The 14519-nt window shown below is 36.4% G+C and overlaps 1 long non-coding RNA gene and 1 other non-coding gene across 2 annotated transcripts in view; one reads left to right on the forward strand and one right to left on the reverse strand.

The window, feature by feature from the left end:
• Positions 1–14519, reverse strand: part of LOC123613279 (uncharacterized) — a 100868-nt gene that overhangs the window by 11108 nt on the left and 75241 nt on the right. Inside the window, exons 7-8 of the long non-coding RNA XR_012505586.1 lie at positions 13130–13247; positions 3805–3855 (exon numbers count right to left, since the gene is read on the reverse strand). This is a non-coding gene — a long non-coding RNA (uncharacterized LOC123613279). The remainder of the gene's footprint in view (positions 1–3804; positions 3856–13129; positions 13248–14519) is intronic.
• TRNAV-AAC (transfer RNA valine (anticodon AAC)) lies at positions 8545–8618 on the forward strand. Its single transcript has one exon. It is a non-coding gene; the product is annotated as a tRNA-Val (tRNA).

Raw genomic sequence — 14519 nt, forward strand, 5'->3', positions numbered from 1 at the left:
AAATATATATTAATGTGGATGAAGCTATTAGAATACATTTATCCACACCATTTACTAAAAGCAGATAACAATGTCTTAAAGACAGATTCTGATGACAAAATTGTAGAGTGAAGTGTGAAATCTACACATACTTAATCTCAGGGGTAATAGTTACAATGGTCACTTACTTCATTGGGTTGTTAGGGCGTAATATTGTAACACAATATTCTGGGCGAAGGGGGCTCTTTGAGACAATCAGTACCTCCAACCTACCCAAAATTGCACAACACCTTTCTTTAATTTTATATCTTAGTTTATTAGGCTGAAATTAATGTCAAAATAAGGTATTATTCTAGTCTACATCAAAAGAGTTTACAGTTCATGGGCTCACAGAGCTCAGGCTAATGTAAATTCCATCTTGTCATTCTACAATGTACTAGAGTGATATGAGTTTTGCACTGGGCAAAGCTTCAAAGAGTTGGCAAGAAAATGAAGGGCCTGCCTCAAATAATATCCTGATTCAGGCTCTGCTGAGGACAAATTCTTCAGTGGAGCATACCAGCTGCCACAGGAAAGCAGAAGCACAAAGGCCCTACCATTGAGCCTAGAACCCACACTGTCCAACTTAAAAGTACATTGATATTTGTCAAAATCTCACTGTAGAACTAGCTATTGTCAAGTTCTCATGGTAAAAGAGAAATAGAATCTTTTTCATCAGAAAGAAATGTTCATAATAAATATGATACATTTAAAATTTAATTTTATTGTGGAAGACAGACTAGTTTTTTTAAGGTTAGTGCCATCTTAATTTAAGTATCTATAAAATGAGCTTCTTTATTTGTACATTCAATGACTCTAGCTTATTTTTTCAAAATACATCACACAGTCAAACATCCCCACCAAGCTAAGAATAGGAACAAGCTGTTTGTAAGAGGGAGTGATGGGTGAGAACTAGACCTGCCAAGACTGAATGATTATAAATGATCCCAAGTTTAAAAAAGCAGAGATTTTCCCCCACTCCATTGTGTTAGAACATCTTACAACAGTAGAACAAATGCTTCTATGATTTACAACAAAAATGGCAGAATTCCTTTGGCCTGGGGACTTAACAAAAGAAATTCTCCCCTCCCCTCCCCTCCTCCCATACTGGGGCCATAGCGGGGCCACAATGGGGCTGATGCAGCTCTCTTGCCCTTTGGCTTCTTCAAAAGCAGATAATAGATTTTTTTAATATGCTGTTCTTGTTTCTGATAAAGCAAAATGAAATTTTATTACAAAGAGAATGCTGATTGGCTATTCCATATCTGGAGTGAAGATGGAGAGTGAGGAATAGGATTCAACCTAATTAGAAGGAGTTTAGGGTGGACATAGGAAGAATTCCTTGAGTCCAAGAGTTACGAGGCACAGAGCAGATCCTGATGAATGTGCTTTTCCTGTCCTTGGAGAACTTGCAGGGACAGTAAGATATACATTTGAGGGGGAGAACCTCCAGGGACAATACAGCATACATCTGGGGGGAGGGGGGAGTGTAGTAATGGAGTCAGGAATGCAAAATATTAGTTATGGAATAACAGGCTGCTCAGTTGCTAAGGAATCCTAAAAATAGGGATGAGTGACTGGCTGAGAGGAGTGGGGAGGAGTAGATATTTCTGTGGGTTTCATCGGGCAGCCCAGGCCCGAAAAAGGCAGTGCAGAGCTGCTTCTGCAGCTGCAGAAGCAGCAGCAATGAGCACGAGCAGCTATCTGAACGCCAGCTATCTTGCAGAGCTATTCTTGACAGTGGCTGCACTTTCTTCCGGGGCAGGCCAGTGCCAACACACACAGACCTCACACTCACAGTCAGCACTGGAGGCCCAGGTCCTGTACAGCAGGGGTCCACAGCCCCTCCAGGAACTGTGCCCATTTACACATCCCCAGTCCCACTCCCGCCTACTTTTCAGACTAATTCTCCAGGTTGGAAAAAGTTTGGATAACAGACTCACATCCATCTTTTCACAGTGTGCTAAGCTGACTACTGGGGAAATGACAAAAAGGAATCTAAGGATGAGGAGCAGAGTGGGAGATTTTATTTTGGAGGAAAGTAGTTTTTGTTTTCATCCTGGACAGGATGACCTTTCCAGCCTGATGGTTTCTTCCCTGATGATTCCCTAAATGTATTTTATTATTTTTTAAAAAAATACTTATTTAAAAAATTTTTCTTTTGGGGTGGAGGTAATTTAGATTTATTTATTTATTTTTAGAGGAGGTACAGATGATTGAACCCAGAACCTCATGCATGCTAAACATGCACTCTACCACTTGAGCTATACCCTCCCCTGACCAAAACTATTTTAAACAAATTTCACTGCCTATCAAATAAATGGAGAAACTCTCTAGAGAATCTGCCTGCACATGTGCCTCATCCACTGACAGTCTATCAACCTGTGCCAGTTGTTTTTCTCTAAGAGAAGCTCCATTAAAGATTGTGACTTTCATCTGTTATTTCCTGCTTGGTGGGGTTTAAAAAACATTCTGATGTTGCTATAGGGAAAGGCTTTGCTCATCAGTTTATCTGTCTTTTATTGATGGTAGAACACGGTAGAAATGATATTTGGTTGCTGTGTGGACACTGGGCAGATGGCAGGAAAATGGAGAGAGGCGGGGGTCAGAGTAGAGGACATCAACTGAGAAAAAGAATCCTAGCTCTCCTCCTATGAGCAGGTGTTGCTAGAGGACATAGCAGGTTGGGTTCATGTTCTCTGAATGCCTTTGATGCCTTTGTCCATTCTTTAAAAAACTGGCTCCAAGGTAGAAAGCTCGGGTCTGTTTCCATAAATTCTTACTTTAACTTTGATAGCAATATTATTAGTCTGTAGGCTTGGAGGCTCAGTTAGTGACTTTCTGTTTGTGGGGTTACATGAAGGACATTCTAACCTACAGGAAAAAAAAAATCTTTCCCTAAATTTTCATTGAGATTCATCACTTTAGCTAAGTCATTATCTTTCCCTGAAAGACTTTTTTAAATTCAAAAAGCAAAAATAAGAAACCTTTTGTAGGGAAGAACTATTATAGTATTATTGGACATTATAACCTTCTATAACCTTATGACTAGCTGATAGGGTATAGGATATAGAATAGGTTTTTTCATTTTCAAACTAAATATAATTTAGATTCAGTAAATTGCAGCCCTTTTAATGTTCAGTTCTGTAAGTGCTGACAAATACATAGAGCCAATGTAACCAGCACCACAACCAGAAAGAAAATTCCTCTCTATCCCTTTGTATCACAGCAAGAAAATTCCTCTCTATCCCTTTGTATCAAACCCCTCTCCATTCCTTAGCAACCACTGATCTGTTTTCTGATCCGATAGGTTTGCCTTTTCCAGTCTGTCGTATGTATGGGGCTCACACAAGATATAGCCATTTAATTCTAGCTTTATCACTTGTCATAATTCAAGATTTAGCCATGTTGTTTTGCGTTTCAATAATTTGTCCAATTTCATTGCTGAGTAGTATATCATTGTACGGAGTTACCAGATTTTGCTTATTCATTGCTTAGTTAAAGGACAGGTGTGGACCAAATTGTGTCCCCTCCAAATTCATATGTTGAAACGCTAACCTATAATGTAATTGTATTTGGAGACAGGGCCTTTAGGTTAAATTGATTATAACCTTAATTAAGGTCAAATGAGATCATAGGGTGGGACCCTAACCTGATAGGGCTGGTGCCCTTATAAGGAGAGGAAGAGACACAAGAGTTCTCTCTTGGAGCACACACACTGAGGAAAGAACATGTAAGCACACACAGAGAAGGCGGCCATCTACAAGCCAAGAAGAGAGTCCTTACCATAAACTGAATCAGCTGGCACCTAGGTCTTGGCCCTCCCATCTTCAAGAACTGCAAGAAAATAAAATTCTGTTGTTTAAGCCACCTAGTCTGTGGTATTTTGTTACAGCAGCCTGAGCAGACTAATGCAGAGACATTTGGGTTGTTTTTATTTTTGTAATTATGAACAAAACCATTATAAGCTAGAACTGGTAAGCTTTTAATTTTTTTAATTTAATTTTTAAAAATAGCTAAAACATCTTGTGGTTCAAAATTTTAAACAGTAATATTGTAGCAAATCCAATAGATGGACTTGTTCAGCATATACTCCAACTATTTTTACTGCAGGCCACCAACACAGTATATTATCAAATTTTCATGTTTTTCACAATATAATAGGTGAAAAATACTGTGTCAGTGTATTTTAATTGAATTTTTTTCATATGTGTAGGATACATTTATATTTTCTTTTTTGGTGAACTATTTATCTCCTTTGTCCATTTTTTTATTGGTCTTTGGTTTTTCATTCAGCATTTTATTTATAACAGTTACACTAGGTTAAATTAGCTATGTGTTTATGACATAAGTTGCAAATTCTTTTTCTGAGTTTCTTTCTTTGCTTTGCTTATGGTGATTTCAGTGTATACTTTAAAAGTTATGTTTAATGTTTTTGTGTAATAGTTTAGAAAGGCCTTTACCACTCTCCCTTTTTAATGGTCCTTTTATTGCTTACTTTTGGGTAAACATTTGATTCTTTGATCCATTTGGAATTTATCTTAGTACAAGGTATTGGTACTGGTCTGTGGGGGGTTGACTCTTCATGGGTCTCTCATGTTTCCATGCATCTTAGGACAGCTTTTGTTCCAAACTGCCTGTTCAACGATGTCTGCATAGTGATCAGCCTTGAGAAACAGCAGTAGTGTTTCCCTCCAGGTCAAAGGACAGATTTGTTTGCTGTCCAGGATGATAAAGATAACGTTTCCCTCTGGGTTAGATTTGCTTGCAGTGCCCTTGTAAGATGGAGAGTTTCCTAAGCTCAGAGTTCAACCATGACACACACTCACTGTGTATGCAGCCTCCACCTGGATGGATCTTTGCATTACCTAGGGAGCAGAGGAACTGATGCAATTGTGAAGTTCATGGTTTTTGCTGTGCCGTAAGTAAGGAAATCTTTTATATTTGATGTAGGAGTCTCATGTTTCTGACAGCATCTATGAAAACCCTGCAGGCTAACTTGTTAGCTTATAAGCAGGGTAAAATCTCAGACTCATCACAATTCTTGACAGGACCTACCTCTATTTTCCCCAGATGGCCTACACTGTTATCTCATCACTATTTTTTTGGAAGTGGGGAGTAGTTCCTCTTTTCTCAACTGGTTCTAGATGACAATTTTGTTGTTTGCTAAATTCTCATATCTGTTCAGGTTCAATTCTGAGCTCATATTCTATTCAGTCAATCTGCCTATGTGTGTGCTAAAAATTATTGAGACTTTATAATGTTTACAATCTGGTCGAATAAATTACCACTTATTCTCTTATTTTCCAGAATTTCCCTGAAACTTCCCACATGACTGTTCTGCTTATGAAATTAAGAATTAACTTATCCAGTTTTTAAAAAATTCCTCATTTTTTTTATTAATGTCAAACTTATAACTTAATTAAGAGAGGACTAAACATCTTTATGATGTTGAGTCTTCCTATGCAGGAACATGCTATGACTTTATTTTCATTCAAGTTTTCTTTATATACATAAGGTCTGTTGATTTTCATATGTGAATTTTATATGCTGATATTTAAAGATTTTTCTTTATATTTGTAGTCATTTTTCAGTAGACTTTCTTGGATTTTCAAGTTTTACAATTACAGTAACTAAAATGTAGATAATTTTATCTCTTAACACCTCTAATTCCCTTCTTCTTTCTGTTTGGTTTGTCTAGTATCTCAAAAATAATATTAAATAGTAGCAATGATAGCCAATATTTACCAAATACTTACATGCACCTATTGAGTACTTTACACCTGCCAAGCTATTAACACCTCACAGCAAGCAGCTTCAAGATTTAAGTATTATCATATCTCCACTTACAGAAAGGGAAACTCAGCAGAGAAATAGTAAGTAAATTTCCCAGTCACGTAGGTTCGAGGTGGCAAGGCTGGGATTTGAACCCTGGTAATTGAATACAAAATTCCACAAACTTCACCATTTATTTCACTGTGAGTGATTAAATAAACTTCGTTTGTTTCTGACTCTGGTGGAAACATTTCTGGTGGTTTCCTGTTAAGTATAATGACGGTTTTTGGGTTAAGACAGATCTACTCAATTGTGTTTAGGACTGAGAGTTTTTATGAAGAATAGATGTTCATTTTTTTCAAGAGCTTATTCAGAATCAATGGAGGTAATCTTAGATGACTTTTCTTACCATATCTATTAAAATGAATTAAGTTAATAATGTTCCTACAATGGACTTACCCTTACATTTCTGGAATGAAAGCCACTTGGCCTTGGTGAGTTACTCCTTTGATGTGCTGCTGGATTCTGTTCGATAATATTTAATTTATAATTTATACATTGATATTAATAAGTGAATAGGCACCGTTTGACAGGAGAATAAATTCTGGTGTATAGAAAGGAAGAGAAACTTTTCGTTGGAGGTCCCTTAGGTGGAGATGAGGGGCACTTGGGTGATGGCAGGAGGAATAGGAGGATCGCTGTGTGTTCTCATCAAAGAAACTGCTGAGGAGATGGGGGAATTTGAAAGTAATGACAAAAGCGTTAAATAAGAACTCTGCCTACTTTATGTAAGTTTCTTACGAAATGGTTTCAAACCATTCAAAGAGAATGTTCCTACACCTCCTATTTTCTCCTGTACTTTCTATTGTATGCTTTCTCTTCAAAGTGTTCTAGCAGTCAGAAGGAAAAATCCAGCTAGAATTCTCATCACACTATTACATTATTAGTTACTAATAAAAGGATATTCATTCGGTAATGGAATCATTCCCTAAACACAGTGGCCAGAGTGGATATTTCTTTGCTCCTTTAGTGAGCTACATAACCAAAAATAAGAGTAACTGAGGGTCCATGGCTAGAGCACAAGGGCTCATTTCATCATAGAGAAAAACTGAAGAAATACCAGAATGAGAAAAGATGACTAAGTTGACAGATGTCAAAGTAATGCTATTAACTGCCATTAATTCCTTTTTATGAGCAGTTCTGCCTAAAATAATTCAGTACTATAAATGCTAAATTCCTTCCTTCCACCAAGGGGAGAAGAGAACTCAGTTCCTCTGTGGGGGACTTTGAGGGAGTGCTCTGCTGTTTCCCCAGGGTAGCGTTTGTTAGACAAGAGATGATGGGGCCATCTGCAACAGAATCCCCTAAATGTTTGCTAAAAAGCAAGTTCCCAGGCCCTACCTGGGATGAAACTCTGAAATATAAAGTTTTTTAAAGTCAGGTAATTCTGATGCAGATAGTCCTAGGACATCATTTTCAAAAACAGTTACTTAGAGATGACTGATTTCTCCATTCCACCTTCTGTAGAATCAAAGCAAAATGCCACATTTTAAATTCATCATGACTTAAATCCAAAGCCTGCCTCCCAGAAAGATGCATACCTACAGCCTATGATACATTTATGCATACACTACATATACATACTGTGATCATTTGTTTCAGTATTTCTACGCAGAGAAAACCAGACAAGTTGGTATTACTGAAACAAAATCATCTAAAGGTAGGCAACTGACCTTCCAGGATCCACAGGTTTCTCTGCATAAAGCCCTTCAGTCAAATCCTAGATGTCAGAAATGCTAAATGACTAAACGTCCTTTCACACCTTTTAGTGGGTTAAATGCTGAAGGCAAAAGTTCCTGTGGGCATCACCATGGGGCATTACAGGCAGACAGCTGTCCCTGGCTTCTGGACAACAATGTGTAATGAAAAATGAATGTTTCAGTACTTCTGAATAGTGTGCTTAGTAATTTGGAAAGCAGAATTCATCCCTCTGATGCTTACTAAGCATTTTTCGCTAGTAATTTGGACACATCTATCTTTTTTGACATTGCCTAATGGAGCTATCTACTTTCCTTGTGCATGTTGAAAGTGACTGGCTAAAATGTGTGCATTCTTCACTCTACAGTAAGGTGTGTGTGTGCCCCACAGATGGAAGTAGACCACCTTGGGCAGCCCGCTTCAAAAGTTAAACTCGGGGGTAAGGGTATAGCTCAAGTGATAGAGCACATGCTTAGCATGCACAAGGGTCCTGGGTTCAATCCCCAGAAACTCCTCTAAAAATAAATAAATGAAATAAATTATGCCCTCCCCCTCAAAACAAAACAAAACAAAACAAAACAAAACAAAACAAAACAAAACAAAAAAACAGTTAAACTAACCAGTTCTCCAGGAGCTATTCAGTGGGGTATTTGTTATTTTAACCTCTTAAGTAAGATTTCAGATCTTTCAGGGCTGGTCTCTAGGAGTAATAAAAAAAAAGTCTTAATCCCAGACTGTCAAAATATATTCATTTTTTAAACTGAGTGGGAAAGCAAAAATTAAAAGGTGGTTTCATAGGTGTATACAGCTATCAAAAATCATCAAATTGTACATCTGAATGTGTGTAGCTTACTGTACAGGAATTATACCATAATAAAGATGTTAAAAAAAGGAACACTGTGATTGCTTTATCCATGTTTTAATTCCTAAACCTGGAGAAAACGGTGATAGAAAAAAAATATGACTTATTAAGATAATACAAATAGTTCTAGGGGAGGATATAGCTCAAATGGTAGAGCGCGTGCTTAACATGCACGAGATCCTGGGTTCAATCCCCAGTACCTCCTCCAAAAATAAATAAATTTAATTATCTCCCCTAGCCAAAATAAATTAAGTAATACAATAATAAATAAAAATATTAAAACAACAACAACAACAACAAATACTTCTAAAACTGGAATAAAAATCTCTAGTGATGATGATGATGATGATGACAAAGAAAAAGAAAAACACTTGCTAGGATTTTTTTGTCCATAATGTCTTTAGTAAGTCTGATTACAAATACACTGTCTCTAAATTAAAAAAAAAAAAGGAGGGTAGGCAGCCAGAGAAAGAAAGAACCCAAGATCCATGCTTATATTTCATCAGTCCTCAAATTCATCCAAGAAATGGTATAAATCTTGTAAAAGGAAAGGTGAAGCTGTAGCTTTTCATCAGTGCAGTCAAGTATGTACAGGTTCCTCTAACTACTTGAGGGGAGTTAATTCTAGGAGACAAGGCTGCCTTCGCCGTAGGGGCATGTTCACTACTCTGATTATAAACTTTGGCATGGCAAGTCTTCCCAAACCTGTCTTTACCAATTCATACCTCCCAGTTCAAAACTTAGCACTGTCAGCTTAGTTTTTCATTCCAAGAAAGGTGATAAAATCAAATATTACTAAAATGGCTTTTTATATAAAAAAAAACCTATTTTCATTTTATCCACTTTCATAGAATTTCTGAACAGCTACTGAAAACTGGGTAACTAAAAGTTACAGATGGACATAAATATCTCAGTCATCCACTGTGATAAGTGTAGAAAATAAATGTTCTTGACCCTTTGGGATTCTTGTCTTTCAAGATGATTTCCAAATATTAAATGCTACATTTTAGAGTTAGGGTTAGAGAATATTCAGAGACAGCATCAGTAAAGTCAGTCAATATATTTTCTTGAATTGTAACTATTCTCTTTCAAGCATTTACACAGGTTCCCCAGAACAATCTCTAAATCTCTTGCTTTCATTTTGCTTAGGAAGTACTACTGATTTCTACTACCTTGGGAAGTTAAAAAAAAAATTGTCATCCCTACCCCTACCCCAAAGCTCAGGTCACTGGCTGTCCTCTCCTGTTCCCAGATAGAGTTCACTGTTGGTATAGGATCCTTAGAATCTGTTAAAGTGACTATATGACAACATGGAAAATGAGTAGAGTACAATAATAAGTAAAGAAATCAAGGTTCAAAATTGGATTCACAAAATGATTGCAATTATGTTGATATCATATATACATGCAGGTAAGACTAGAAGGGGACACGGGGAAAATGAGGCCAAATGATTTCTTGGGAAGTGAGATTTGGGATGAATAATTTCTATTTTAAAATTTCCATTACTGTTCTCATTATATTGTTTGAAAAAAAAACTTCTTTTTAAAAAGAATTTGATTGATTCAAACTCTGAAAACTATAAAATGTTGTTGAAAGAAATTAAAGGAGACAGAAATAAATGGAAAGACTTCCAGTGTTCATGGATTGGAAGGTGTAATATTGTTAAGATGTCAGTACTACCCAAAATGATCTACAGATTCAATACAATCTCTATCAAAATTCAAACAACACTGATTTCATAAATAGAAAAATTCATGCTAAAATTCCTGTGGGATCTCAAGGGATCCCAAATAGCGAAACAATCTTTAAAAAGAAGAGCAAAGTTGAAGGTCTCACATTTCCCGATTTCAAAACTTACAAAACCCCGGTAATCAATCAGTGTGGTACTGGCATAAAGACAGACATATAAACCAAAGAAACAGAATAGGAAACTCAGAGATAAACCGTCTCATATATTGTCAAATGATTTGAAACAAAGATGCCAAGATCATTGAATGAGAAAAGGAAGTTATTTCAGTCAATGGTGTTGGGAAAACTAGATATCCATATGCAAAAGAATGAAGTTGAGTCCTTACCTTACACCGTATACAAAAATTCACTCAAAATGGATCAAAGACCTAAACATAAGAGCTAAAACCATAAAACTCTTGGAAGAAAACAGAGGAAAATCTTCATGGATATAGAATTTGGCAATAATTTCTCATATGTGAAACTAAAAGCACAGGCAGCAAAAGAAAAAAATAGGTAAATTGAACTTCATTGAGATTTTTTAAAATTTTGTGCATCAAAGGACACTATCAACAGAGTGAAAAGGTAACCCACAGAATGGGAGAAAATAATGACAGAAGATAGAATGGTGGTTGCTAGGGAGTGGAGGAAAGGAGAAAAGGGAGTTATTTTTTAATGAGTTTCTATTCTTTTATAGAGTTTTAGTTTTGTAAGATGAAAAAAGTTCTGGAGATGGGTGGTGGCAATAGTTGCACAATACGAATGTTCAACTGAACTGTACACTTAAAAATGGCTAAAAAGACAAATTTTGTTATTTGTATATTTTACCATAATAAAATGATCTGATGAAGTGCACGTTCAAACTCTTTTATCCTAGGCAGTACATCCTGATGTCTTTGTCCGTTTCTTTCTTTATATTCTCATTTCCCTTGGCTTTGCTCTAAATCAGTTGTTGTATATGAACCGCCCTAATCTCAACTCTGCAGCAAGTTCTCCTCTGACTACTTTAATTGTCAATTTCGGCACTAATGGATTCAACTTTTGAGTTAAAAGTATTTACTAATTGTGTAATATATGTGGGGCCCTGTGCTGGGTAGTGTGAACAATAAAGTAGACTATGACCCCAGTGACTTGCAGCAAAACCCCGACGAGACAGAGTGCATGGGACACAGAGCCACTAGCTCCAAAGGAAAATGAGACATGCACTGGGAGTACTACAGACCAAAAGTACCTCAGCAATTCAGAGAGAGAACTGGAGTTGAAGCAAGCTTTGGAGAATGAGTAGGATTTGATTATATTGGAGATAGCAGGCATTGAACTGAGGGGGGCAATTTATTAGTTAACTATTAACAGGTGCGGAATTTCTCAATCTTGGCACCACTGACACTTTGTACTGTGCTATTTTAGTTGTAGGGAGCTGTCCTGTGCACTGAAGGATGCTGCACTGCATTCCTGGCCTCTGCATCCTAGATGACAGTAACTCCCTTCTCCATCCCAGTTGGAATAATCACAAATGTCTCCAGACATTTCAAAACCTCTCCAGGAGGGCAAAATAGAACCCCCTGTCTCCCACCTAAGAACCACTAATATATGGAACCTGTTTCTGAGACAGAAAAGACATCAATTTGATCAGAGCAGAAAGTCCACCCATGACAGTGTCTCACCTCTGCACTCCAAGTGTCAGTTTTGGCACCTGACACATAATGGATGGCTGATAAGTCTTTTTTGTTCATTCCTCTTTGGTGCTATAAGAAAGTTGATATGAAACCTTCAAAAGTTGGACAGGGAAGCCTAGAAGTAGATGGACCATTCAGGAAGCTTTTGTAATAATTGAGAAAAGAGGTATAAAGACCCAAACTAAGGTTGTGATAAGTGAAAGAGAAAGGGGATGGATTCATGAATTTGTGTGAAGGAAGAATGTACAGAACTTGAGGGCAGAGTGCAACACATCCAAGTGAGCTCAGCAGAAGACAGGAGGGGGCCTGGGTCTTACTGAGGAGCAGGGAAGTCAGAGTATATGTAAGCAGAAGTCTGTAAGTAGATAACTGAGGGTTGAATGTGAATAGTTATTGATTATCAAATCATGGAAAGAACTTCTGTAGTAAATAAGCAAGCGGAATGTGGAATCACCCTACAAGTAGAAAAGGCAAGCAAATTTAGACTTTCTTTAAAAGAGTCTTCTCACAGAAAGAAAAAAGAAACATAAGAAGAAGGACAAGGAAAAAAGTACTGCAAAAGTCATTTTTCTTTTTTCTTTTTTTTCGTGGCTTTTGCTCTGCAATATCAGTTTAAGAAATAAAGATGAATAATCTCTGATTTGGGATTCTAAAATCTGCATTTGAAGCTCAGCATGCCCCTAAGAGAATAAAAACTGTGCTTTTTAAAATTCTAAACCATTTCCCCATTTTTGTGGAGGAAATACAAAGAAAGGGCAAAATTTCAGCATGAGGGCCTCCCCCCTGGCTCACAGCCTTGGACGTTGCTAAGCTGGTGAGCATCCCATTGTCATTTGAGAAAGCCAGCTGCACAGCTAGATAGAGTGAGCCTGTCTCTGCAACTCCAAGACTGTAATTATGCTAAAATGGGATCTTGCAGTAGCGAATATAAAGAGAAACCTTGGAATATCTCTCCTACACTAAACAACTTTATGGTTGAAAGGAAGCAATTACTGAGAACAAGATGAGGCTAAGTAAAAACAGCATAACTTTCCAACTTCTCCAACTTGGGTATTGATAGAATTGTGCTGACCTCAAACAGTTTTTGCTTTTTTCCTCCAAAGCCATAAAAAAAATCCAGTTTTCTAGTCTGATTTTTAGATTAGATGGGAAAAAATCATTTTTAATTAACAATCTCCCCCATTTAATTTAAAGCAACTATCTACACTAGCTTAACAATATCAATAATTCTACCAAAATCTTTAGGTTTACTTATCCCTCCCACCAAGACCTGGAGAGATATTAGTATCCAAGTAAGTCCTTTGCTACTTACTTGATGCAGAAGTTCAACCTTCCTAAATTTCCACTGTCCAGCTGGGAGTAGAGTTGTCTGGGGATAGGACAGGCATGAAAAGAGCAGAACCTGAGTGCTCCTAATTATTTTTCTTCTCCTGCAATAGAAGTTGGCAGAAATAGGAAACTGTACGTTTCTAATATTTTTCCATGACAATTAGTCTTACATTTGAAGTTTAGAAAAAGCACAAAGATTAAAGGTTTAAGAAAAAAAAAGTTTAGAATCTTCTTGAACTCTTCATTTGTTAGAGCTGGGAAGTACTTAGGGTTCAACTGCTAGTCCAACATCTTCCTTTCACAGAGAATTTGAAAGCTCATCTTAAGTCAGACTGAAATTGCAAATGAACTAGCTCCCAAAATGGAATCAAAAGTTCTAAGGTTTAGTTCATAAATGAAAGTAACTGTATATTAATATTGTTAAAGCAAAACATATTTTAAAAGACAGACTTAGCTCTGGAAAGCTCTCATTTCCTCTGGTGATTAAATCAACTTTTTAAAATATTACATTTCTTCTGATTATGTCAGTAATTCATATTTATTTTAGGAATTTAGAAAAACCAAAAAACATGAAGAAGAAATAAAAATAATCTATAGTCATGTTTTGCAGAGATAATCAAGATTAATACTTTTTATTATAGATAATTTCTTTAGTCTTTTTATCAATGCATACATATATTTAATAAAAGGGACCATTCTTTGGAATATCATTGAGTTTTTTTTATCATAAGTACTTCCTATTTTTTATCATCAATAATACTGTAATGAATACATTAGTATAAAATTTTGAGTAAAAAAAAAATTTAGCTCCATGAGCACAAGGAATTTTTCTGTTTTTTATGGCTGTGTCCCCAGTGCATAGAATAGAGCCAATTCTTCATAGGGACTTAATCAGCATTAATAAATGAGTCTCATTTGTCCAGGCCAGTGGTGCTTAAGCTTTAATGTATGCAAGAATTATTAGGAGATCTGGTTAATGCAAAATTTCCACATCTTTAGGGGAGTCCAGGAGATTCTGATGCTAGGACCATGCTTTAGGAAACACTGCCTTAAGCTAAATAAATAGAAGCAGAATTACTGGATCAAAAGCATAGATATTTTTAAGACCTCTGATTTACACTGTCAATTTACTTCCCTGAAAAAATTTTCCAATTTACCAATGAACTGCCTAGTAATATACAAAACTGCCTATTTTGCTGTTTTTCACAAACACTGTGTATTTTCAATTTAAAAACTCATTATTACTGATTTGATAGGGATGAGGAATAGAAAATAGTTTCTCACTAAAAATACAAAAATGTCATAAAGGAAAATCAAAGTCATCTATAGTCACACTATTTCATATAAACTACTCTTACTCACCTCTTGGCATA

The sequence above is a fragment of the Camelus bactrianus genome, chromosome 3 (assembly GCF_048773025.1).
Source record: "Camelus bactrianus isolate YW-2024 breed Bactrian camel chromosome 3, ASM4877302v1, whole genome shotgun sequence".
NCBI classification, from domain to species: domain Eukaryota; kingdom Metazoa; phylum Chordata; class Mammalia; order Artiodactyla; family Camelidae; genus Camelus; species Camelus bactrianus.